Source organism: Acomys russatus, chromosome 26 (genome assembly GCF_903995435.1).
Source record: "Acomys russatus chromosome 26, mAcoRus1.1, whole genome shotgun sequence".
Lineage (NCBI taxonomy): Eukaryota > Metazoa > Chordata > Mammalia > Rodentia > Muridae > Acomys > Acomys russatus.
This window is the reverse complement of record NC_067162.1, coordinates 20,759,632-20,786,933: the sequence shown is the minus strand read 5'-3', so window position 1 is coordinate 20,786,933 and position 27,302 is coordinate 20,759,632. Positions and strand designations below refer to the sequence as shown.

At 47.5% G+C, this 27,302-nt stretch overlaps 1 protein-coding gene and 2 non-coding genes across 3 annotated transcripts in view; 1 reads left to right on the top strand and 2 right to left on the bottom strand.

Moving 5' to 3' along the window:
- Positions 1-27,302, bottom strand: part of Cx3cl1 (C-X3-C motif chemokine ligand 1) — a 170,688-nt gene that overhangs the window by 49,642 nt on the left and 93,744 nt on the right. The window lies entirely within an intron of this gene.
- On the top strand, positions 17,976-18,058 carry Trnal-cag (transfer RNA leucine (anticodon CAG)). The gene has a single exon. It is a non-coding gene; the product is annotated as a tRNA-Leu (tRNA).
- Trnal-cag (transfer RNA leucine (anticodon CAG)) lies at positions 18,304-18,386 on the bottom strand. The gene has a single exon. It is a non-coding gene; the product is annotated as a tRNA-Leu (tRNA).

Sequence of the window (27,302 nt, the reverse complement as noted above, 5' to 3'; positions counted from 1 at the left end):
CCATGGCCTCCTCATATCTGTCTGTTCCTCACCGCTGTCCAGTTCCACTTTTCTCCTTGGCTTTGCTTTCTCTTCCATCTCTCCACAGCATTCATACTTCATCTTTCCCATATCTCCAATACATATTCTTTCATTGTATTGGTGCCTGCGGCAGGTGCTTTGATGTCCCTCTTCAGGCCGCCCTGGCCTGCATGGCTGGGGGGGCTGACTGGCCCCAAAATTTCTTTCTTTCTTTCTTTCTTTCTTTTCTTTTCCTTTTTTTTTTTTTTTTTGCTACCCTTGACTACCTAAAACATGAATAAAGGGACTGGAGAGATGAGTTAGTGATTAAGAGCAGTGGTTGTTCTTCAGAGGTTTGATGTTCCATCTCTGGCATTAACGTGGCAGCCCACAGCTGTCTGTAACTCCAGTCCCAGGGGATTTGATACCATCATCTGGCCTCAACAGGCATTGCACACACATGGTACAGAGGCATTCATCAGGTGAAACACCGGTACACATAAAACTAAAAGTTAAAAGCACTTTTAAAAAAATGATCACCTTGATAATTTCTTGATACGTATGTATAATCTAGTAATTTACTTATTTATTTTAGGTTTCTAAACTGTACTCCACCAAATTGGTAGAGTACAGATTTTCTTAAGTGTGTCCTTATAATTCTCTATATTTCGTTGGTGTTTGGTGCTGCATTCCCTCCCTCCCTAACTTTATTATCTTGGATCTTTTATCCTTGTCTTTAAGTTAATTTGGCTAAGGGTTTGTCAATCGTATTGGTTTTTTTCTTCGTTTTATTGATTCATTGTATATTTTTCCTGATTTTAGCCCTGAGTGTGATTATTTCTTGTCATCTACTCCTTTTGAGTGTTATTCCTTTTTCTAGAGATTTTTAGGTGTGTTGTAAAGTTGCTAATATGAGATCTTTCCTGTTTGGGTTTTCTTGTTGTCTGTTTGTTTACTTGTTTTTGTTTGGGGGGTGTTTTGTTTTGAGACAAGGTTTTCCTGTGTAGCTATGGCTGTCCTGGAGCTTGCTCTGTAGACCAAGTTGCCCTCAAAACCAGAAATCTACCTTCTTCTGCCTCCCGAGTGCTAGAATTAAAGGTGAGTGCCACCACTACCCAGCTTATTTCTAATTTTTTTTTTACATAGGCACTTAGTTCTAAGAACTTGCCTTGTAGAACTGCCTTTATTGTGTCTCACAGGTTTAGATATGCTGTTTTTTTATTTTCATTAAAATCATAGAAGTTTGGGCCAGATGTGGTGGTACACGCCTGTAATCCCAGCACTGGGAGGCAGAGGCAGGCGGATTGCTGTGAGTTCAAGGCCAGCCTGGTCTACAAAGTGAGTCTAGGACAGCCAAGGCTATACAGAGAAACTCTGTCTCGAAAAACCAAAAAAAAAAAAAAAAAACCTTTTTATACCTATTACTTATTTCTGTCTTGATCCATTTTTCATTCAGTAGTAAGTTATTAAGTTTCCATGAGTTTGTAAATTTTTTATTGTTTCTATTGTTGATACCTAACTTTAATCCCTGGTGGTCAGAAAGGATGCAGGGTAGCATTTTAATTTTCTTGTTGAGTCTTGCTTTGTGTCCAAATACGTGGTCAATTCTGGAGAAAGTTCTATGAGCTTCTGTGAAGGGATACTCCTTTGTGTACGGGTGAGGTGTCCTATAAATATCTGTTAGAGCTATTTGGTTTATGATGTCATTTAGCTCCAGTGTTTCTCTATTTAGTTTTTATCTGGATGACCCATCTATAGATGAGAGTTGGGTATTGAAGTCTTCTACTATTACTGTGTGAGGGTCAAACATGTAATTTGATGTAGTAATGTTTCTTTTATGAATGTGGATGCTCTTGTGTTTGGTGCATTGATGATAAGAATTGCAACGAATGTTGTCTTGATGAATTTTCCTCTGATGAGTCTGTAGTGCCCATCTTTTTTTTTTTTTAATTAGTTTTGGTTTGAAGCCCATTTTGCTTCTTTTCTTTATTTGCTTAGGATATCTTCTTCCATTCTTTTACCCTAAGTTGATCTCTAGCCTTGATGATGAGGTGTGTTTCTTTGGTGCAACAGAATAATCCAATTTGTTAGTCCTTATTTTTTTTTTTTTTCAGGGAAATTGAGACCATTAATGTTGGGAGTTATCAATGGGCAGTGTTTATTGATTTCTGTTATTTTGTTGTTACGCTGTGGATTCCCCTATCCCCATCTTTTGATTTGCTGGTCTGGTATTATTTATTCCTTGTGTTTTCTTGGGTGTAGTTAACCTATCATATTGACATTTTCCTTGTAGGGCCTTCTCTAGGGCTGAATTTGTAGATAGATGCTGCTTAAATTTGGTCTTATCATGGAATATTTTTCTTTATCCATCTATTGTGATTGATAGTTTTACTGGGTATAGTAGTCTGTGGTCGCTTAGACTTTGCAGAGCACCCATGCAGGCCCTTCTGGCTTTTAGAGTCTCCACTGAAAAGTCAGTTGTTATTCTAATGGGTCTGCCTTTATATGTTACTTGATCTTTTTCCTTTGCATAAAAACAATATTTAAGGAATAAATTTTAATACTGTTCTAGAATTTGTTTTAAAAGAAAATTCTTAACAAAATCTAAATGGCCAATATAAAACTTCGTAGCTTAATAAAACCTTTATCTTACATTTGCAATAAACGTAATTTTAAATCAAGTTTGTATTTTAGAAATTGTTTCTATAAAAGCAGTATTTACAAAGTATCTTGTAAGAATTTTCCTTATTATTTTATCATTATTAGTTTGTGTTTATAGTTGTAGCCCCCATGTGACTCGTGGCTACACTGACATGTCCCATGCCACCCCAGCCATTTCAGAGTATCCCCTGTCCCTTCGTTAGAGGCTCACAGAATTCTTTCTGGGTCATAAACCTGTGTTAGTTTCATACTAGGTAATATTTTTCAGCTTGACACCAACTTAGGCACATCTGGAAAAAGGGAATCCTAATAGAGAAAAATGCTTCTATAGGATTGATCTGTAGGCAAGTCAGCAAGGTACTGTCTTGATTAATGATTGATATGGGAAGGCCCTGCCCACTATGGGCAGTGCCACCCCTGGACATGTTGTCCTGGATTGTATAAGAAAGCAGGCTGGGGGACGGAGAGATGGCTCAGAGGTTAAGAGCAGTCTGCTCTTCCAAAGGTCCTGAGTTCAATTCCTAGCAATCACATGGTGGCTCACAACCATCTATAATGAGGTCTGGTTCCCTCTTCTGGTCTGCAGGCACAGATGCAGGCAGAAACATTGTAAACATAATTAAAAATATTAAAAAAGAAAGAAAAAAAAGCATACTGAGCAAGCCATGAGGAGCAAGCCAGTGAGCAGCACCCCTCCATGGCTATAATCTTGCCTCCAGGTTCCTGCCTTGACTCCCTAGTGATAGAGTGTGACTTAAGAATTGTAAGACAAAATAAACCTTTTCCTCCACTACTATATTCCAAAAATGTGATGGCCTGGAGTAGTGATCCCTTTACCCTTCCTTTATTTCCGTGAGCCAGATCTCTTCAGATTAGCTAGTTAACGCTTTGATGTGGACCCCAGCCTATGGGGGAAAGTACAGTCACCATCTGTTAGAATAAAAACCAAAAGCACTTCCTGTCTCTTTGCATTCTTTTTTGTTTGTTTGTTTTTGTTTTTGTTTTTCAAGACAAGGTTTTCTCTGTGTAGCCTTGGCTGTCCTGGACTAACTTTGCAGACCAGGCTGGCCTCGAACTTACAGCGATCCACCTGCTTCTGCCTCCCGAGTGCTGGGGTTAAAGGCGTGTGCCACCACTGCCCGGCTCTGCATTCTATCTTGAGCATGGGTCAAGTTTGCCTTGTCAGACACTTCAGTTGGAACGGTAGTCTCTTTCTTTGAGACCTCAAACTTATTTCTAACAAGGTTCCTGTCTTGAGATCCTGCCCTTACTTCCTTCAGTGAACTGTGCCCTGGAAGTATAAGAGGAAATAAAAAGCCTTTCCTCCCTTAAGGTGCTTTTGGTCACAGCAATGGAAAAGAAACTACTACCAAGTGCAAGGCTGGTGCTTACTTTTCCAGTGTTACCTGGGAAATGAGAGGGGGTGGGGGTGTCTAGGGCCTCCGTGGACTCCAAGCCATTTAACAGACACTTGCAGCACCTCCATCAGGCAGCGCTGCAGAGTGCCCCCACTTCTATGAGTTTTGTTTGTTTTTGTTTTTCGAGACAGGGTTTCTCTGTATAGCCTTGGCTGTCCTGGACTCACTTTGTAGACCAAGCTGGCCTCGAACTCACAGTGATCCGCCTGCGGGTGCTGGGATTAAAGGCATGCGCCACCATACCCAGCCCTCTGAGTTTTAACTTTTCCTTTTTCATTCATTTTTTATTTAAATACTGGCCAAAAGCCTAAGCATGCTTTTCCTGGACACTTGGGGTTTTCCCGGCCGGTTCCCTGACGCCCTGCTGCCCAGTGGCATCTGCCGAGCCACTTGAGGCCTTCCACTGCTAAAGGCGCGATTTCTGTCTGTCTCTCCTCTGTTCATTCCCTCCTCCTAACAGCTGCCAACATGTATAGCCTGCACTGTTGTTTTTCTTTCGAGCCCAAATGAAATTTTCCTCAAGTGTCCTTCCGAGTCTATTTTTAAATTCTTTGTATTAAGGAGGCTAAGAAACCCAAAAGAGAACCCCAAGTTTCTCCACTAACACCAGGAGCCTGAACAACAAAGGATGTGGGCAAGTGAGAGCCCCGGCAGGCCTGGGAGTGATGACAGCATCTGTAGGGTATGGGGGCCTCTGTGGGCTATGGGGCTCTCTGTGGGATATGGGGCTCTCTGTAGGGTATGTATGGGCTCTCTGTAGGGTATTGGGGTTCTCTGTAGGGTATTGGGGCTCTCTGTGGGGGTATTGGGGGCCTCTGTGGGGTATGGGGAGCCTCTGTGGGGTATGGGGCCTCTGTGGGATATGGGGGGCCTCTGTGGAATATGGGGGGCCTCTGTGGGGTATGGGGGCCTCTGTAGGGTACTGGGCTCTCTATAGGGTATTGGGGTTCTCTGTAGGGTATGAGGGTCTCTGTAGGGCAGGGGTGACCATATGCTGAAGCACCTCCACACCCCCCATGCTCTCCTTCCCAGGAGAACTCCTCTGTCCCTGTAGCTGGGCATTCTCCGGAAGCTTCATTAGCTCCCCCTGCCTCTCCCCTCTCTTCACTCTTTGGGGTCTTCCACATTGGCTGAGGCTGGGGAGAGGGTTCTTAGGATCCAATCACAGCCGAGCATGAAGCAAGAGTCCAGACTCAGTTGTGGGCCCTGGGACCATCCCCAGCTGTGTGCACATGGCCAGCCAGCGGCCACGTGCCTGCGTCTCTCCAAGCCTGTTATGTGGATTCACTGATTTCCTCTGGAGGCCTTCAGCAGTGAGTATCAATCTTCTCTCTGTTTTACAGAGAAGGAATGGAGATGCCAGGCTGTTGGCATGGTTGCCAAGGTCCACACTCCCGAGACATAAAGCCAGGATCAGACACTGCCTGTTTGCAACAGCAATGCTTTCCCATCGGTCATCCTGCTGCCTCTCGCAGACTCTGGGAAACATCCCTGCCTCTGAGCTTTACCTCTTCTTCTTTTCTGTCACAGTGTTGACCTACCTTCTCCTCCACAAGCCTTCTCTTCCGTACCCACAGTGAAAACACACAGCAGACAGAATCTCAAGAGATTTCGTATTGCTCCAGTTTGGCCTCACTCCCCATGGGGTAAGAGCATTTCCAGGCAGACCATGGGCCGGCTCCAACTTGGCAGTCTTAGCCACCAGCGTGTTAATGCCAGTTCTAAGTGAATTCTGGGTGTGCAGGCTTGGGGCTTGCTAGGTAGGTAGGAATGGCTTTGGGTAAACGCTGACCTCTCACCCTGACTTCTCTTTCTCTAGGACTCCAGAAGTGAGATTTCTCTCAGCTTGGTCCTTGTCGCTTGCCTTATTGCTATGACTAAGTACCTAACAAAAAAACAACTCAAGGGAAGGAGAGGATTTTTCTGGGTTCCTTGTTTGAGGGTACGGTCCATTGTCCCAGGGAAGGCATAGTGGCAGCAGTGTGACATAACTGGTCACCTTGCATCCATAGTTGGTGTTTAAAATGGGTTGGAGTTGGGGGAAGGGGTGACGGCATCTGAGGAAAATGACTATATAATCCAAAGCTGAGAGTGGCACTTCTGCAGAAAGGTGCACAGCTGCAGTGGAAGCAGGCAAGCCACCTGCCAGGAGTCCTGATGGGGTCTTATTCCTAATTCAAAGGGGTCCTGTTCCTCACTCTGGCTTCACACTCTTGCAGTGCAGTGCAATTGATACGCAAAGTGTGTTTTTCCAGAACAGGATGCAACTGTGAGCAAATACTTTGATCTAACCGGGAGAGGGATTTTTTTTTTTTTCTCCAGATAGTGTCTTTTACCAGTTCATGTTAGGTAATGGGCCTGGCCTTTTAAACCCAGAGGCCAACATAGAGTTGCCAGGTCCCCTACTGGGAAAAGTAAACCCATAGGTGGATCCAGGATCTGTGAGACCAGGAAGGCGCAGATTAGGACTGACTCTGAAACCTATTTACCCTTTACATATGAAAAGTCCTTTTTCTCTTTAACCCTTTGCTGGAAAAGGCCGGGGTTTCGCTTCTGTTTCCCAGGTCAGGAAGCATTGAGAGGGGATGCTGGTGCTGGACTTGCCTTCTTTTTATTCAGGCCTGGCATGGTGCCACCCACATTTGGGATAGGCCTTATTGCCTCAGTTGCTGCAATCTACAAACGCCTTCATAGACCTACCTAGAGGTTTGTCTCCAAGATGATTAGGAGATTGTCAAATTGACAATTAATATGAACCAACACAGTCCTGGTGGCTGGAAGCCCCCTCTTCGCCCACAGGGGAATCCCCTGGGACCGTCCTCCAGCTGATGGCTCTATACCCAGTGTCTTGGGAGCTGCTAGTTGGGCAGTTGGGACTTTCCAGGATCCCAAGTCTCCCGCAGGAATGTTTGAGTCATTTCCCTACTGTGGGTAATAAAAGGCTAGCGCTTAAATGCCACTTTTCCTGCCCGGGCATGAATAGATTGATCTGATAACTGCCCCGCTGAGAAGAATCAACACCATGTTTATATATTTGCCCTGTCAGACACAGTACGCACTTCCTAAGACAGAGAGACAGAGAACAGATCAATAGGCTGCCGCCCCAAAGCTCCAGACCCATGTTGTCACACCTGATTTCTCCCAGCCTCAGTTTCCTTGTATGTATGTAAGATGGGGGACAAGAACACTTTTCCTGGTGGGATGCCTTGAAAACATGCGAGCAAGCCACCTAGGACACGCAGCTGCTGCTTGATGCTTGGGGAACCCGTGGTCTAGGCCAAGTGTTGGCCACCCCTTGGCTCAGACCATCACCACACCAGGCTCTGCGCTGCGTGCTGCACTGTGTACATTGCTGGCTGCGTTGTGTACAGTTCACTGGCTGGGTTTTGCAAGTCAGAAAGTGTACTTGTGGGGTGGCCAATTGTGAAGGGATTGGGATATCTATTACCTCAGCAAGATGGAAAGAGGTACCTGGAGGGAGGCCACCAGGGCTCTGCCTGCGCTTTACAGCTTAGTCTCATGCTTATACATCTGACACAGTCACCATCCCCTAAGATTGGTGATTTTATTTTATTATCTATCTATCTATCTATCTATCTATCTATCTATCTATCTATCTATTTTTCAAGACAGGGTTTCTCTGTGTGACAGCCCTGGACTCCCTTTGTAGACCAGGCTGGCCTCGAATTCACAGAGTTCCGCCTGCCTCTGCCTCCCACATGCTGGGATGAAAGGCGTGCGCCACCACGCCCGGCTCAAGATTGGCAATTTTAAATTCAATTCAAAGAGGGTAACTAAGAGCAGGGGAAGGCAGCTCATTTAGGTGCTCAACTCAAGCTCTCCTTTGGCTTCAGGTCAGCTGCACAGATTAAAAACAAAACCCTAGAACGACTTGGGGGCACAGTGCAGTCGCTTTGTTCATCTCCTTGTACTTGGCATCTGGCACATGTTAAATATCCCCCAGAGCCTAATGAATCTTCTACTTTGCACTCAGCCCCAGTGGCTATGTGTCTGGGCTGAGCCTCTCTGGTTAGATGTGCACAGGAACATGACGCCGCCCCCCAAGATCAGACCTAATATCAAGTCTCGGGCAGCAGGACCAACTCGGTGTGCTTGCTGCTTCCGGTACTGTTTCCCAGTCTGTAAAATGCTCGAGATATGGAGCTGGAGAGACAGCTCAGCAGTTAAAAAGGCTGCCCTGTCTTGCACAGGACCAGAATTTGGACAGCTCGCAGCCTGAAACTCTATTTCTGGGGGCTCCGAGCTCTTCTTACCTCCTTGGCGCCCATGCGTATTTGTACAAAATGATCCAGATTCTCTCTGCCTCTCAGCCTTGCTTTGAGACAACAGAATATAAGAAATGCTTGGCACAGGCCTTAGATGTTACAAGTCTCCTATTACATAGGGCTTCTGGGGCCAGGCAGACAACCAATGGGTAAAGGTTCTACCACTAAGCCAGACAACGTAAGTTGTATCTGTCAGGCCTACATGACGGAAGTGTTCTAGAATGGATATGCCTTCCCAGTGAGAAATCCTCTGCACAATTAGAGAATAATAAAGATAAAAAGTTCTTTAATAATGGTGTGTGATAGGTTCTGGCGAGTGCCATATATAAATATGTTAACATACAATGTGAAGAGTAAGACCACATTGAAAGAAGCATTTTGGTTTGTTTTTTAAAAGTATGTAAGGCCAGGCATGGTGGTGCACACTTTTAATCCCAGCACTTAGGAGTCAGAGGCAGGTGGATTTCTGTGAGTTTGAGGCCAGCCTGGTCTACAAAGCAAGTCCAAGGAAGCCAGGGCTGCACTGAGAAACCCTATCTCAAAAAAAAAAAAAAAAAAAAAAAAAAAATATATATATATATATATATATATAACACCAATGGCAGTTGGGGTTTCCTTTTAACACACCTCTACACACCTCTGGCCAGAAAGGGGAAAGAATGGACAGAAAGGAGAAGGAAAAAAGACGTGGAAGTTTACAAAGTTCAAACTCTGCTAGGCATGGTGGGACACACCTATAACTTCAACACTTGGGACATAGAGACAGTAGGATCATGAGTCCTAAGCTAGCCTGGGCTACAAAGTGAGATCCTGTGTCAGGAAAGAGAAAAGTGGGATATCTGTGAATCCAGCCTGGTCTACATATGAGTTCTATGGCAAGGCTACACAGTGAGACCTTACCAACCCCTAGGGGAAGAAGAGGGCGAGAGGGAGGGAAGGAGGACCAGAGAGATGGCTCAGCAGTAAGCACAGGAGCTGCCTTCTCAGAGGACCCTAGTCCACTTCTAAGCACCCATAATCAGATGGCTCACGTTTGCCTGTAACTCCAGCTCCAAGGAAACCCCTATATTTCCTGCCTTCTGGGGCACCTACACTCATGTACAGACACACACATGCACGTGGTTAAAAAATACTTTTAAAATCAGAGAGAGGGAGAGAGAAAGAGAAAGAAAGGAAACTCAACTCTCAATGTGGTAAAGATCTAAAAGGAAAGTGAAAGCCTTCAACCTCCCTCCTGGAGGGAAGGAAATGAGACAGAGGCTGATAGCTTTGGGCAAGTTCATTGGGAGGAAGCATTGCATGCTCTTAAATGGAAGGGGTTGAGGAGGGCAGGCCGTAGGTGCCAAGTTCCCAACTCTCTAGCTTTTAGCAAGTGACAGATATTTCTGCAGGTAACTGTTCTCTCTAGCTGCTGGCTGGGCTCCTGGCTCAAGACTCCAGACTTTAGGCTGGTGTCCAAGCCCAAGGGGTTTCTGGAAGCAGCATGTTTGTCTTATCCACGCCAGGCAGGGACATCCCAGACTGGTTTACCAAGGCCTGCCCAGCCTCAAGTCCTGCCAGCAGATAGCCTCATTTCTTGGCTGCAGCAATGGTTTTCTGTCCCTAGCACCCCAAACATCTCCCCAGCCACCCTGAGAAAGGCAGTGGGGATTCCAAAACCCAGATGCCCTTTTCTGACTTCCTGTGTTGTTGGTTTTGTTTGAGACAGGGTCTTGCTGTATCATAATATAATATATCACAGAATAGAATAATATAACACAGCAAGTATGACACAGGATAGCGGCCGGCCGGCCATGGTGGCGCACGCCTTTAATCCCAGCACTTGGGAGGCAGATCGCTGGGAGTTCGAGGCCAGCCTGGTCTACAAAGTGAGTCCAGGACGGCCAAGGCTACCTGTCTCGAAAAATCAAAAACCAAAAGCTGGACCCACAGACATGAATCCCTACACTCAGCTTAAAGGTGGCTTATTAGCCTCTCCTCAGTGGAAGCCTTCCCTTCTCTACCTAGAATGCACCAAGGCTGTTCATAACACACGTGGCTGTTTCTGTGACTCTCTGGCTACAGATGTCCCCACCATAGACCCTCTCCATATGGCAAAGCCTGCTGGGACTTTTTTTCTCTGCCCTCCTGGGACCTTGTAGGCATCCCAGGGATGTTCATTACAGGGCAGATGAGAGCACTTCCAGTGCAGACTCATGGGCATGCGGCTGAGAACTGGGTCCCTGTGGTCCTGCCCTGGGATTGCCTGGATCTCTCCAGCTCATGCCCTGGCTGTTGAGGAGGAGAATCTCTTCCTTCTACGGCTTAGCTCTTGGATCACTCCCCACAGGATCAAGTTCCTCTCCGTGAGCCAGCCCAAGGACTCCTGTGTGGACGGTGGGTTAAGGAGAAAAGGTTCAAGTCCTTGACGGCTCCAAGCCTGTGGGACACGGTTTGTCCTACGGGTTCCTGCTCTCGTTCCCTCCCAGACCCACAGCCCGCCTCTGTCCTCAGAAATCCTGCTTGGATGGGTCAGAGAGTGGGTGATACTGGACCCAAGGTTGTTATGTCTAGAATTGACCCTGAAAGGCCTGGAAAGCAGCTGCCTGCCCTAGGGGTTCCTCTCACACATAGAAAGTGCAAAAGCATAGTCCATCCCCAGAACCCTCAGCCTCCCAGAGGAAGTTCCTGCCCAATCTCTAGAGGAAGTTCTAGAGTGGAAGTGCATTCATCTGCTCTGTAACGAACATTCTTAGGATACCTACAAGGTCCCGGGAGAGCAGGGGAGAAAGTCCCAGCAGGCTTTGGCATGTACAGGGGGTCTATGGTGGGGAAGTTTGAAGCCAGAGAGTCACACAAATAACCTCATGTGTAATGAACAGCCTGGTGCATTCTGGGTAGAGAACCCAGGCTGGAGGTCAGGGAAGGCTTCCGCTGAGAAGCGGTGGTTTACATGCCCCTCATCTACAGAAATTTTCAGGAAGGTTTGACTAGTGTAGTGTTGGTGCTCCCTCACCCCATAAGGGGCACCTTCTGTCTTCTTCTGTGGGCATTTTGGCCATCTGCACAGATCCTATTACAGAGCCCACCTTTGAAGGTGGGTAAACTGAGGCCAAGTCACTTCCCCCTAAGATGACAGAGCTGGCAAACAGCAGAGGTAGGTATGAATGAACCCAGTGCCTCCCCCCACACACACCCCCCACAGCCCACGTGCTCACATATAGTCCTGATGCCTCTGACCAAAATTGGCCTCAGGTCCCTATGGTGCAGAGCCGCAAGCTAAAGAGCCTCCACTCTCCCTGGGCACCTCTTTCTCAGGTGATCAAAGGCTTTCAGGCCATGCTAAGCATTCCACAGAACTTGAAAGTGAACTCCTGGCTTTGACACCATTCCGGAAACACTTGCTGTCCATGTGACCTATTCAAAGTGAAAAACTAGGCCATTGTGGTGGTGGTGATGGGATGGGTGGGGGGGGGGAATGGGAGGGAGGGTGACCTTGGAGTTCTTTGATAGACCTCGCCTCCTTAAAGACCTCTGCCTGCCTCAACCTTTTCATTGTCAAACTTCTTGCCCCTTGCAACAGCCCTGCTTCCAGAGGTCTGAGATGCCAGACCAGGGGTCTTGGCACAGCCTCAGCCCTGGTGCCTCATGGCTTCTGCCCTCATTCAGCCAAAGAAAACAGAGCCTGGAGCACAAAGCTTGGCTGCACCACTTGGCCTGTCATTACTGGGAAAAACCTACCCATTCTTTTAGCTGCCTCCGGTGGTAATGAAAACAGTCCTAGAAATAGCCCTTCCAGGTCCGACCTGCTCCTGACGCAGCAAGATCCCATAGCTTGAGATGTTCTTCTTCTTCCTAAGGAAGCGAAGGGAAGAGACACTGGATGAGACAGGGTCAAGAGACACATAGGGCTGGAGGGGGAGGTGCCAAGGCTCTGGTGCCTCATGCATGTGATCCTCACATACTGAGGGCTGAGACAGGAGGATTGCCATGAATTGAGGATCAGCGTGCATTATAGAATGAGACCTCTATAAAAAAATTAATTAATTTTTAAAATTAAAAGTTAGCATTGTTAAGTTGAAGAAAATCTGTTTTTGCCATCTCAGTGTTAATTAGAAAACTGGAGTTGCTGAAGAGATGGCTCAGCAGTTAAGACCGTAAAGAGGCCACCTAGCATAGCATTCCGGAAGAAGGCTTTGTCTGTTTGTTTTTGTTTTTTGAGACAGGGTCTCTCTGTGTTAGCCTTGCCTGTCCTGGACTCGCTTTGTAAACCAGGCTGGCCTTGAACTCACATCGATCCGCCTGCCTCTACCTCCCGAGTGCTGAGATTAAAGGCGTGCACCACCATGCCCAGCCCAAAACGGCTTTTTTTTTTTTTAATTGTGTGTGTGTGTGTATCTGTGTACCCCATGCTGAGCACTGAGCTTCTGTTCATCTCATCTGTCAGGACCATGCAGTCCACAGTGGCGTTTGCTAAAACTTGGCTTCCTGCCACGCTTCCCCTGGAAGCAAATGGGACAAGAGCCAGTGCCACGGGAATACTAGGAGTCCACCTCTCCAGGCTCTTGGGTGGATGATCACCAGGTCTCCCCACGTGACTACCTGGATTCACTGGTACTGACCAGAGCCCAGTACCTCAAGAGCCACACAGGGACTTCCCCTGCTCTGGTGGGCTTTCCAGATCAGCCCAGGGACTTTCCTCCAAGCAGGACAAATGCCTAAGCCAGGAGGGAGAGATAAGACCTGCCCCTCCCTGAGGCTGTTGCAGAGGCTGTTCAGGCTGCTCCTTAGAGGAAGGCAGACATTTTTGGCTTTGGGGAGTCCAGGTTGGAATAAGGTTGTGAAAAGCTTCCTCCGACCTAGAAAGTGGTCGCCTAAATGGTACCAGGGGCGGCAGCAGGAAATAGAGCTGAGCCTGACCGGGCGAGACCTCTCCATCCAGGCAGGCCAGGAATGCGGCTGCTGCAGCAGGTTAACTTATGCTCCGGACGTGCCTTTCTTGTGCACTCAAGAAAGCTGGGGTTACTGAAGATGAGGTGACCCAGATACGTCAGGCCCCAGCACCAAGGGGGACCTTGAGCAATGTGGTTGAAAGGGCAACCTCAACATCTGCCTGGAAGTGGAGTGAGAACTCTGACCCCTCTGTGGTCTTGGTGACTTCCTGTGGCAGTCTCTTTCTGTATTTTGACATCCCTCACAGGCCAGACAGCACAGGCGGGCTGCTCCAGCACCAAACCACAGCTTGGGCTGTCTCCATTTGCTGGGCTTGCCATCCCCCCACCAGGCTCGCCTTCACAGACAAGGTTTCCCTGGCTCCTCTCTGACTCCCACCTGTTTCTCCATGATTAAAGAAATCATTCTAAGGGACCAGCCCGACCTGCCACCATGCCATTTACAAAAGCCTAGTGACGACATTACAGAGGATGCAAAGCTAGTCCTTTTCCTAATACCCAGCCTGGTGAAGCACAAACCTCAGCCTCCTCCACCCTAATTTCAGGGTCTTTTGACTGACCCCTCCTGCCAGCCCTCCTCCCCAAGTGACCATACTTCTCTCTGCCCGAAAACCTTCTAATTCACTAGAACATCCGGTGATTTTGTTTGCCTCCCCCCCCCTTTTTTTCTGAAACAGGTGTAGGCTCAATTTTCTTAACAAATATATTTTATTACAAACTTATTAACCAAGAATGCCTCCCTTATAACCTGACTAACCCAAACAATAGGGAAAGAAGATTAAAGAATACAATAATGAAACCGTAAGGATATCAGTTCCGAGGAACGATTCTCCTGGCATAATCAGCAGGATTTCTTCTGCTGGAACCTGGAATAACCAGAACCCGGAACCTCAGCAGGAGCCCCCAGAGCCCGGAAGCCTCCCCTCAAGCGATTCTCTCTAGGGGCGTCCCGAAGCGAAACACTGAACAGCCAAAACTATCCCAAGTCTCCAAAGGCCCCGCCTCTTGTTTTTGGCTCACATTTATACCTCCTCTCAGCATTTGTTCAAGGATGTTTTTCAGCTGCTTAATAACCAACCTCCCCGACATGGTGGTTCTAAGGGGATAAACATTACCTGTTATCACAAGCCTTTTTCTCATCGCCCACTTATGATCTAAACAATAAACATGGTTATCTCTCCTTCAGACAGGGTTTCTCTGTGTAGCCCTAACTGTCCTGGGCTTACTTTGTAAACCAGGATGGCCTCAAACTCATAGAGATCTACCTGCCTCTGCCTCCTGAGCCTGGGATTGCCCACATGCGCCACCACGCCCGGCTCTTGTCTTTCCTTTTGAATTTACTGAAAACTTATTAGGCCTTTATCCAGTATCTGTATAAGCCTCTAACCATTCTAAATCACTGTTTTTATTTGATTTTGGTTTGAGATAGGGTCTCGTTGGATAGCCTTGGATAAGCTGAAACTGTCACACAGAGATCAACCTGCCTCTGCCTCCTGAGTGGTGAGATTTAAGAGCATGCACCACCAGGTGTGGCTCTTAATCATTGCTTTTTGTTTGTTAAATTTATTGTTGTTGTTACTATTATTGTGGGGAGTGGCTGTATACCATGATGTGATCTTTTTACATGGATGTCACAGCTTCTAATTCCTGCCCTGGGAAGGTCAAGACAGGAGGATCCCCGGCTAGTGAGCATAGCATAATTGGCAAGTCTCAGGTCCTTGTGAAAGACCCTGTCTCAGAACACAGGTGTCCAGGGCCTGAGGAGCAGCCCCTGAGCTTGTTCTCTCTGGCTTCCATGATTGTGTAAACACACACACCACACAAACATACACACACATAAGAAACAGAAATGGTTAAAGAAATACCACCTTTGCATGGCATAGGCTGTGCTAAGATACTTATGTACAGTGTGTGCCCAAGGCCGTGGGGACTATTCTCAGCCATTAACTAACTGACTTTCTAAATATCTTATTGAGGCCATTAATTAGTGTGGGAACCAGTGCAGTGTTGAAGGTTAAAGGAGAATTCAAAGACATGCACACTGACAATTGAGAAGGCTGGCGTCCGTTTATTTTGTTTTGTTTTGGTTTTGGTTTTTCGAGACAGGGTTTCTCTGTGTAGCCTTGGCTGTCCTGGACTCACTTTGTAGATCAGGCTGGCCTCGAACTCACAGCGATCCGCCTGCCTCTGCCTCTCGAGTGCTGGCATCGGTTTATAAACAGGTAAAAATTTGGCTAATACCCAAAGGTCAAAAGTCAAATGGAATGAGTTGGTTCTTTCTCTCCATCTTTACATGGGTTCCAGGAATTGAATTCAAGTCAGCTTGGCCTGGGCGTGTCCATGGGACATTTTCTCCATCTCTGATGTTTGAAGGCCCAGCCTACTGTGGGCGGTATCATTCCTAGGTAGGTGGAACTGAATTGTATGAGAAAGGCAGGCTGACCAAGAGCCTGGGAGCCAGCCAGCCCCTCCCTTCCTCTGTGGTTTCTGCTTCAGCGCCCTGCCTAGGTGTCCCTTGGCAGCGGACTATTTAGATGGCATGAACCCATTCCTCCCCAGGCTGCTTTTGGTCAAGGTTGTTTATCCAGCAATAGGAGAGCAAACTAGGACACCTGCTGTCCCGGCAGTTGGGAGACAGAGACAGGAAGATTCTGAGTCCAAGGCTAGCCTGAACTGCATCAGGAGGCCCTGTCTCAAAGACGGGCTAGTGAGATGGGTCAGTGGTAAAGATGCTTGCTGGGGAAGCCAGATGACCTGAGTTTGAGCCCACGTGAAGGTAAAAGGAGGAACCAGTTCCCCAAGATTGTCCTCTGACCTCTACACACATCATGCACACACACACACGAATATATATATCACACGGAAGAGTTGGCTGCATGGCTGCATGGGTATGTCCTAGAGGACACTGTGTGTCTTTCCTCCTGCCTCAGTTTCTCAAACATCCCCTTTCCAGCCTTGAGCTGAAAGTCCATATACTGTCTTACCTTCCTCCTATGAGGTAGTCTTGTGTAGGAACCAGGCCCAACTGGGCTGCCTGCCTGTCTTGCTGTTTCATGCCCTGTTTCTAGCAGCTGCCATGTCTGTGTTTATCTTGGTTAGCTAGTCGTGTTTACTGCTCTGAAAACGCGCCCCTCCCTTCCTCGAGACTTTTCCTCCTGTGTGCAATCACCTCTTGAGGGATTTCACCTGGGAGGAGGAGTCCTGTTTTGCTGCCTATAAGAAGGCTCTTTGGAACTCTGGAGGAGAATAATAAACCACTGCCGCGGCTGCTGCTCTCTTGGCACGAAGGACCCGCTGTGTTATTGTGTGTGTGTGTGTGTGTGTGTGTGTGTGTGTGTGTGTGTGTGTGTGTGTGTGTGTGTGTGTATGCACGCGTGTGTGTGTGCATGAGTTAAATCCGCAGTCCCTTGCCCTCGACTCAGTACCGCAGTGGCGCGGGCACCACAGTCTTGGGAGAGGGCTTTCGGTTTTGTTTGTGGCATCTGGAAGAATCCGACACACATCAAACGCTCAATAAATGCTTCTTAACTTGATTTGTTTCTATGGTCCAGGCAATCTCATTTCAAGGAAGCCCACTGCAAAACCCCAGGAAAGAATTTTGATGGGGCTGTGGGGACCAGAGAGAAGGGGAGTGGGAGTCTGGTCATGTCCCAATAATAACTAGGGTCTCGGCTCACTCACCCAGGTTATGTCGCAAACCCTGAGGACCTTGAGGCAGGCTGAGGGAAACTGTCTTCTGCCTCAGGTCCCCTCTGACACAATCTCAGGCAAATGTGAGGGCTCCAAGGGACCAATAGTACCCTAGAGACACGTCTTCTGGAACTCCGTTTCAGACCCTCAGCACAGAGGGCAGGCGCCTGCCGGTCGTCACACAGCAAGTCAGTGGCTAGCCTCCTGTCTCTCTGCCGGTGTGCGTGAGGTCTCCGAGGAGCCTAGGGCCCCAGATATCTGAGATCCCAGGAGAAGTAGGGCGCTCTTTTACCTGTGAAAATAACACACCCTGGGGAACACGACATACCTGGGCTGAGATTCTCTGGTGCGTGAGCAAATCTGAGTTTTAGGGGAAAGCGGGGACAAGAAGGAACAGAAAAAGGTGCAGCGCCGGGCGGGGAAGAGCGATGAGTCACGGAAAGACCTAACGCGAACCAGCTCTGGAATGGAGGATAGGGGGGAGGTCTGTCCTGCGCACCTACTGTGTGCCAGGCGCTGTGTGGGCACCGGGGCACGGCCAGAACCCGGATCAGACCGTGCTGCCGCGGGGTTCTTCTAAGCTAGAGTCTGAAACAAACCTGCAAATGGGAAGTTATGGGTTTGACCGTTGTTAGGCAAAAGGGCTGCGACTTTACGACGTCGCTGGGTCAGCAGAGGCTGTATACGGGCCCGATTGCCATGTGCCAAAGAGACACGAGGGTGGGAATGCAAAAACGGCAAGGTTGCCGGCAGATCCTCCGGAAACAAAGCTGAAGGGCACAGTTTCTGCATTCATTTAAATGGGACAGCTGCGTTTTGATGCCTTTCGAATTTTCCGGAGGGCAGCGAGCGCCCTCTTGTGATCACTGTGGCGCGTTGCGCGGGGCATTTGCTCCGCCCAATGCAGAAACCAGACGTAAGCTACTACTCACTGCGCATGCGTACTTTGAGACTCTTACAAAGAGGTTTGCCAAGAACGCTTACCGGTTGTCAGGATGGCCGAGCGGTCTAAGGCGCTGCGTTCAGGTCGCAGTCTCCCCTGGAGGCGTGGGTTCGAATCCCACTTCTGACAAATTACCATTTTGGCTCTCAATTGATTTATAAACGAGGTAATCGTTATCCACTTTTCACAATATTCTCCTCTTCATCGCTTAAATTCCATTATATGCTTTTAAAAACTGCCTTCTCCCTAATATTTCTTTGATTTGAAACTGTAAAAAGGATTTAGGAGAGGGGAAAAATAGCTCCCGCTCTGGTCCCACAAGTTCCCAATTTATTTTTGAATTTCGGAGAAGATTAAAGGAAAAATAGGAATGTTGTCAGAAGTGGGATTCGAACCCACGCCTCCAGGGGAGACTGCGACCTGAACGCAGCGCCTTAGACCGCTCGGCCATCCTGACTTGGTTGCTTAGGATGCTCATATTCCTTTTAGTTTTTGGCATTCTATGAGCGCCCCACCCCCACCCCCATCACGCAGACGTGCACGCACGCACTACTACAAACGCGTACATACACTCCACCCTGCCTTTACCTCTATTCTCACCTCTACTCCCACCCTCACCCCAGCCGCCACCACAGGCACATGCCTGCTCCGTACCTTCAGCCAGCATCTCTCCCACCCCGTGCGATTTCTACAGTCCCGTTCACTCAGGTTTAAAAATCACCGGTTGTAGCAGGGCCCGGGGAGCCTCACCTGTAATTCTAACATGCAGTAATCTATAGCAGGAGAATTGCCCCGAGTTCCAGACCAGCCTGGGATAAGGAGTTAGACTCTGTCTCAAAAACAAAAACAAAAACTAAAACAACAACAAGTTTAAAAACTAAGGTTTAAAAAAATTTTTTTAAAACAAACACGAGGGCAGCGTGTTGACAACACTTCCCCCAAGCCCTCTTCTCAAACTGACTTGTAGTTGTTTTCACTGGAAACGACGTGGAAAACCTGTTTCTTTTACTGTTGAGGTAATGACCGGAAGTGAAGTCTAGAAGAGACCCTGACTCCGCCCCAGGATGCTTCTTAGGCAGCCAGGCTGCGGACCGCCTGCCCGCAGAGGGTGCTGCGGGCGCAGCAACTGGAGGACTGTTGCCTCACAGCCCTGTGACCAAAGAAATGGGGCTGAAGGTGTCCTCCATCCTTCTTGCTCACTGACCTGGGGTCTGGGCCCCGATTGGAGGACGGCGATTTGTAAGAGCGTTTGAGGGTAAGATGACAGGGCCTCAGAGGTATTCACCCAGCCGCACCCAGCAGAGATGTTTTATTACTGGGGGGGAAAAAAAATCACTACAAATACAGCTTGTTGGCTCGTGTGGCTGGTTGACTGGCTTTTGACCAGGATCTTGCTATGTAGTTCTTTCACGATCTTCAGGGAACAAGAGTTCCTATTTCACGGTCTTCCACATCACGGTTAAATATGTGGTGAGACAGATTCTGATGTTTGTGGATTTTTGTTGTTTGCTTTCTGATTCTGTTGTTGTTGGAGAGGTGTGTGTGTGTGTGTGTGTGTGTGTGTGTGTGTGTGTATTTTTAAAAATTTGTTTTCATTTTTAGACAGGGTCTCACATAGCCCAGGATGACCTACAAATTGATAATTAACTAACGATGACCTTAAACCCCTGATCCTTGTGCCTCCACCTACTGAGGGAATTGAAGACTCACCGGTCGTTGCTAGCATGCTGGGCAAGCACTCCCCAACATAGCTAGCTACATCCTTCTCCTATAAATACATTTTTTCCCTGTTTTTTGTTTGTAAATGTGTGTTTAAGTTTAAAATATTCAAAGTGTGATGGTGCATATTTGGTCCCAGCACTTGGGATACTGAATCAGGACGATTGAAACTTCTAGGCCAGCCTGGGCTACATGAGAAAACTTTGTCTCCCAAAAAAGTAACTTCTCCGATGGGCTGTGGTGACTCTTGCCTTTAATCCCAGAACACAGGAGGCAGCCAGATTTCTGTGAGTTCAAGGCCAGCCTCGTCTAAAGAGCTAGTTCTAGAGCTGGGCAGTGGTGGCACACGCCTTTAATCCCAACACTCGGGAGGCAGAGGCAGATGGATTGCTGTGAGTTTGAGGCTAGCCTGGTCTACAAAGTAAGTCAAGGACAGTCAAGTCTAACACAGAGAGACCCTGTCTCCAAAAACCAAAAATACTCCAGGTTATTTGAGGCCAGCCCGGTCTACAAAGTGAGTCCAGAACAGCCAAGGTTACATAGACGGTCCCTGTCTTGGAAAACAACAACAAACAAACAAACAAACAAACAAAAAACCACCTTTGCAGCCTGGCTGGAGGTCAGCGGCAGCCTGTGGCAGGATGACAAGGGACTACCTAGGCACCAAAGGGGCCATGATGTAACAAGCCAAAGAGAGTGAAGGTTCTCTCCTTGTTCCCAAATTTCACTATGGAGGGGCTGGATAGACAGCTCAGTGGGTAACAGCGTTTGATGGGCAAGAGTGAAGAGCTATGTAAAGGTGAACAGAGTAGCCGGTGTTACAATCCCAGTGTCCCTACAGTGAGCCGGGAGAAGCTTTGGGGTCAGCTAACATAGAACACTCAGTAGCTCAAACACAGTGGAAGACTTACCGTCTGGAATCCTAGTTCCTGGGGCGCCCTCGTCTGGCCACCGCAGGCACTACATGCATGTGGTGCACAGACAACGTTACAGTAACGAATAGGACATGCAACAGATCTGGCGTAAAGGAGGTTTATTGTGGGAAAGGGGGAGGAGGGAAAGCAGGGAGGGAGAGAGAGGAGGACATCCATGACAGAGAGAGAAAGAGACAGACAGAGTGAGTGAGTGAAACCGAGAGAGAGGACCTTTTTATCTGGCACACAGCAGGTGTGCACCTGAAAGGCAGGCTGGCGGGACCACCTGGATACTAACCTTCCTCCCTCTGTTTAATTAGAAAATGACAAACTTAGGAGAGGGTAGTGAGGCAGAAATGAGAAGGTTGTGTTTTAAAAAGTCTGCTTCCTGGTGGTTTGAGGGCAATAACATCTTTGGGGACCCTGAGGATGAGGGAAGGCTGCCAAGCCCTGGGAGAGCGAGGCTGTTTTACGGCTGCCCAGGATCTGTGAGAACATCTGTAGCTAAGAAGGAAAATGTAGGTCCAGCTGACGCACTCCGCGAGCTTAGACTGGAGCACCTGTGGGTGGCTGAAATCGGTGCTGCTTGCATATAGGAAGCGCCTGGACTCCACACGATACTGGAACATATATGTGGGCAAATTGTGGTTCTCCTCTTCCACGGGGGGGGGGGGGTTGGCCACCGGCCCACTGGGGGTAAGAGGAGCAGAAGACCAGACGCAGGGCCGCCTGACAGGCCGTAAGCGTGACGGAGATCGAACACCCCCGGAACCACTTCAGGAGCTAGTTCAACTTTCATCAGGGAGAACAAAGGCTATATACCCCTTGGGGAGTGGGTGGGGACTTCCAGGATAGGCATTTATAATTGGTTGAAACCAGGCACTTTTTGTTTTTGTAGACAGGGTTTCTCTGTGTAGCCTTGGCAGTCCTGGACTCGCTTTGTAGACCAGGCTGAGCCTCGCACTCACAGTAATCCACCTGCCTCTGCCTCCTGAGTGCTGGGATTAAAGGCATGAGCCACCACGCCGTGGGGTGGGGGTGGGGAACCAGGCACTTTAAGGAGGCTTGTTTTGCATTTGGCAGCACGCTCCTATCATATGAACAGGAACCTAATTATCCCATAGGCGCAGGGAGGGGAGAGCTAGCAGGGAGCTGTGTCAAGGGCCATATATCAAGTGTGGTTAGGGGTAACTATTCGTAAAGACACTCTCCAGGTGGAGTCAGGCAGAGAGCCATAAGCCCTGCTGGGGAGAGGGCTTCCCGCACCTAACGCTGAGCTCAGAGAGGCTATTGGTACCCAGACTGCAACCTCAAACAGCAGGGTTCTTCCAAGACCAAAAGACAAAGTTAAGTAGGTTAGGGAGAAAATTCTCTTTTAGGTGCACATTTGAAACTTTTGGACCCATGGTTTTGGTAGTTGGGGGAGGGGGTCCCAAAACTAGGGAAAAGGGGAGGAATTCCACCCTCTGAAATGGGTTCTTGATTGGCAGGACTTGTCTGGAGTCCATCTGACCTGAAAGGGGGATTTCAGGGAGGATTTCCTATAGTTTACAAGAATCCTTTTTTTTTTTTTTTTTTTTAATTGGGCAGTGGTGGCACACGCCGTTAATCCCACCACTGAGGAGGCCGAGGCAAGTGGATCGCTGTGAGTTTGAGGCCAGCCTGGACTACAAAGCGAGTTCAGGGCAGCCAGGGCTATAGAGAAACTGTCTTGAAAAACCAAAAAATAAAGTAAAATAATAAATAAATCCTTTTTTTTTTTTTTTTTTAAGTTTACAAAGGAGGGCTGGAGAGATGGCTCAGAGGTTAAGAGCACTGGCTGTTTTTCCAAAGTTCAATTCCCAGCAACCACATGGTGGCTCACAACCATCTGTAATGTAACCTGATGTCCTCTTCTTGCATGCAGATGTACATTAAAATTTTAAATTGATTAACTTTTAAAAGTTTACAGGGCTGGAGAGATGGCTCAGAGGTTAGGAGCACTGACTGCTCTTCCAAAGGTCCTGAGTTCAACTCCCAGCAACCACGTAGGACATGTACTTACTTGTCAATTGTATCACCAAATTCTATTACCTGCAGGTAACCTAAAGGCGCCCAAAGGAATAAAACACAAATGGACGTGTTTCATTTTGCACTGTTTGGTAAAATAAAATGTATGCACCATACTATAGATACTTATTTAGGATTTCTTTCTTTTTTCTTTCTTTCTTTTTTTAGATTTTTGAGAGAGGGTTTCTCTGTGAGTAGTTTTGGCTGTTCTGGAACTTACTCTGTAGCCCAGGCTGGCCTCAAACTCACAGAGATCTGCCTGCCTCTGCCTTCTGAGTGCTGAGAAAGAAAGCATTCTTTTCTTTTCTTTTTTTTTTTTTGGGGGGGGGGAACGACAGGGTTTCTCTGTATATCCCTGTCTGTTCTGGACTCACTTCGTAGACCAGGCTGGCCTCAAACTCACAGCAATTCACCTGCCTCTGTCTCCTGAGTGCTGGAATTAAAGTCATGGACCATAAAAATAAAAACAATTAAATAAAGTCGTGGGCTACTCACTATTCCTGGCCCTGTTGACATTTTGGAGACAAGGGCTTTCCATATAGCTCAAGCTGGCCTGGAACTTAGATTAATTCCCCTGCCTCAGTCTTTCAAGTAGTTGGGAATTCAGGTGTCACATGACTAGGCCTGGCTCCTGGACTGATGGCCATCTGCTCTGCAAAAAAAATCCCAGTGTCCCTCCGATCCTGACAGGCCCAGAGTAGGGGGTTCCCCAGAACAGAGTGCTGTGCAGAACTGACCAGACCAAGTTGCTGGCCACAGGTGCTCTGGAGGAGCAGAGACCATCCCTGGGAAGAGGGTCAAGCTGATTCCAGACCCTGAGCTGTCCGTCCTGTCTGTCCCTGCCAACAATCCAGAGCTCTCCCTGCATCTGTGTGGATCTGGGCGGGCAGCGGATTCCAGCCTCGCTCAGATTTCCTCCTACTTTTTCTGGCAGTTGACCCAGTGCTCCACGATGCCATTTGAAAGGAATGAGAGTGGGATTAATCGAATGACAGAATGCAAACCAAAGGCAAAACAAAAACACACTACTGTTTTAGAGTCTGCCTCAAAAAAAAAAAAAAAAAAAAAAAAAAAAAAAAACCCAAAAAAACAATCACCTTATTGTTCTCTGTGTCATAATCAAGTTAAGGGACCAGCCCAGCTTTGTTCTGAACTTGGGCTGGTCTCTGGGCTACAGTTTTGCAGCTACTTAAAATTTATTTTTCATTTTCAGAGCAGCTGCTTCAGATGGTGTGTGGTGGTGCATGCGCTAGAGTGCCAGGTGCACTGGGGAAAAGGGTTTGAGTGGGTAAAGGGTTAAACCAGCATCAAGCAGACAATCTGCCAAAGGTCCCAAGGTCTTAAAACCTTCTGTTTTGTTCTTTGTTTTCTGAGATAGAGTCTCACCAGGTAATGAGAGTGCCCTTGATCTCCTCCTGATTCCCCCTTGCTAAAATTAAAGGTTTGCACGCCCACCAAGCCAGTTTAAAGTTCTGCAGTTATCATTTCAGAGGGCTGAATAATGGTTGTCTAGTGAAATTACCAACACTTTTGTTCTAGTCCTCAAACTATGTGGTCTTACCTTATAAAGAAGAAGAATAGCTGGGCAGCAATGGCACACGCCTTTAATCCCAACACTCAAGAGGCAGAGGCAGGCGGATCTTTTGAGTTTAAGGCCAGTTTGGCCTTTACTCCCAGCACTCTAGGCAGAAGCCAGTCAGATCCACCCTCAACCACAGATCAAGTTCAGAGCCAGCCTGGGTTACACGAGGATTCCTCTTTGAGAAGAAGCCCGTATAGTGGGTGGCACAAGCCTTTAATCCCGGCACTCAGGAGGCAGAGGCAGGCGGGTCTCTGAGTTTTAAGGCCAGCCTGGTCTACAGAATGAGTTCCAGGACAGCCAAGGCTACACAGAGAAACCCTGTCATGAAAAACAAAAACAAAAAGAGCTCACCCTTTCTTATTCTGAGCTCATTGCTGTTTGGTTCAATTCAACTGTTGCGACTCAAACTCCTCTCCCAGCTCACTTATTCAATCTCACTCCTCTCTCAGCCACTGAATTCCTCTGCTTCACCTCAAACTAACTCCAGCAATCTGCTCTCATCTCCTGGCTCCTTCTTCTCTGGCTCTTTTGGTCTTCACTTGTGTCTCATTCAACATCTCTCTGTAAAACCCTCCAGGCAGAACTGCCTCCTCTGTGTTGCTCCCGTAAGTAGCTTCCCTTTCCTCTCTCTTCTCGTGAGAGTTGGGCATATCCTATTCTGTCAAGTCTTTCTCTGATTCGCCCGTTTTCTGCCACTCAATTAAACATCACTCCCAAACAGGGGTGCTTCCTTCTACAAACTAAGTTTACCTTTATTATTATTATTATTATTATTATTATTATTATTATTATTATTATTATTATTATTATTATTTTAATTAAAGGCATGTGCCACCATGCTTGGACCTAAGCTTTTCTTTACCTAAAACTTGCTCTATATCAATTTAGCCTTGAACTCAGAACTGCTTGCCTCTGTCTCCTGGATTAAAGGCATGTCTGTATTCCAGCCAGATCACACAGACCTAGAAGGTCTTTGGATGTGATCTCTTGCCAAAGCAGCCATGTTCTGAATTAAAATTCCTCTACAGTGGACAATTCAGTCATGATTATGTCCTTACAAAAGATGAACAGAGAGAGATCCTGAGAGAGAGAGAGAGAAAGAGAGAGAGAGAGAGTAGGAACTAGGCCCGACTGGGCTGCCTGCCTGAATTGCTGTTTTATGTCTTTAAACTGCAGGGCTTCATGCTGTCTCTGCGTTTGCCCTGGGTTAGTTCGGTAAGGCACTTCGACTACTGGAAAGACTACTCCCCAAGGGGGAGCAGAAGGCTTTGCCAAAAATAATTGACTTTGATGATCTGGGTTATACGCTGGGGGCCACTCTCCTCTAGTTTCTTTTCCTTCAGTCTTACACTCCCTCAAACAACTTCTTTAGGGCCCGTATCTCAGAGGTTAAAGTTGCCTCTTCCTCCTCAGAGTTAGAAGAAGATCTATCAGAGGCAATCTCAGACAGGGCCAAAGATTTTACAGATTGCTCCTCCTGCACTTCATTTAGGGCAAGTTCCAAACTTCCTAGCTGCTCTCTTATTTTCTTGTCCTCGCTCCTAAGCGCATCTCTAACAAGACGCCATAATGAAAAGGTAGCGATAGGAACACTGTTGGACCCTTCATTTCATAAAGTCCTCTGGAGATCAGACTTCACCTGATTCCAATCTTGGATATTTAGCTCTCCTGATACCATAAACCAAGGACTACTCAATTCTATTGTTTTATAAAATCTTTAACGTTCTCATGCTTAATCCCAGTGCCTTAATCCTCTAACAATTTCACTAGTCCACCAGAACCGTGGACGAACCTGCGGCACCTATTTTAACACTCTCATACTAAATCCCGGTGCCTTAATCACTAGCCCACCAAAACCCTGGACAAACCTGTGGCACCTATTTCCAATATGCCCATTTCCTACCTCCCTGAGGCGCTGGCCAGCTTCCCTAGGCAATCTGTCAGCTTCCTCCCTTCTTTCCCTGATCTTGGTGAAACCTCCACTTGTGGCGCCCGCGGCACCGCGGTACCGCAGTACCAAGTCGAGGGCAAGAGACTGTAGATTTAACTCATGCACACACACACACACACACACACACACACACACACACAAACACACACAATAACACAGCGGGTCCTTCATGCTAAGAGAGCAGCAGCCGTGGCAGCGGTTTATTCTTTGCTTTCCCAGAGTTCCAAACAGCCTTCTTATAGGCAGCAAAACAGGACTCCTCCTCCCAGGTGAAATCCCTCAAGAGGTGATTGCACACAGGAGGAAAAGTCTCGAGGAAGGGAGGGGCGCGTTCTCAGAGCAGTAAACATGACTAGCTAACCAAGACAAACACAGACATGGAAGCTGCTAGAAACAGGACATGAAACAGCAAGACAGGCAGGCAGCCCAGTTGGGCCTGGTTCCTACAAGAGAGAGAGAGAGATCCTGTGCATAGGAAAAGGAAAGTTGAGGCTACCCAGAGAAGGAGGGCTAGGTAGGGTACCGGAATCCCACTGATGGATTATCTGTACTCCCAGCATGTGGGCACCCAAGGTAGGAAGAATGCTAAAAGCATGAAGCCAGTCTGGGCTACAGAGCAACCCCCTGTCTCAAAACAAAAAGTGGAAAAGAAAGAGAAAGAAGAGGAGGAGGAGGAGAAGAACAACAAGAAGAAGAAGAACAAGAAGAAAAAGAAGAGGAAGAAGGAGGAGAAGAAGGAGAAGGATAATAGCCTCCAGAAGCTGCCTGGCCTCACTCAGGACACATGACTGGGGCTCCAGGACTCGTTGCTTTTGTGTAGCTAGCCTCCATAACTAAGAGAGAAGAAACGTGTGTTACTTTAAGATCTTGAGCCTGGATGCTGGAGAGATGGCTCAGCGGTTTAGAGCACTGTCAGCTCTTCCAGAGGTCCTAAGTTCAATTCCCAGCAACCACATAGTGTCTCATAACCATCTATACTGGGGTCTGATGCCCTCTTCTGGCATGCAGGCACACAATGCAGATAGAGCACTCATACATAAATTAAATAAACATCTTTAAAAAAAAAAGATCTTGAGCTTGTGATAAATTGTCATAAGGAGCCACAGGATAGTACAGTCATCTGCATAGCCTGACCTGGGTGGGGACCAGTCTCACCCT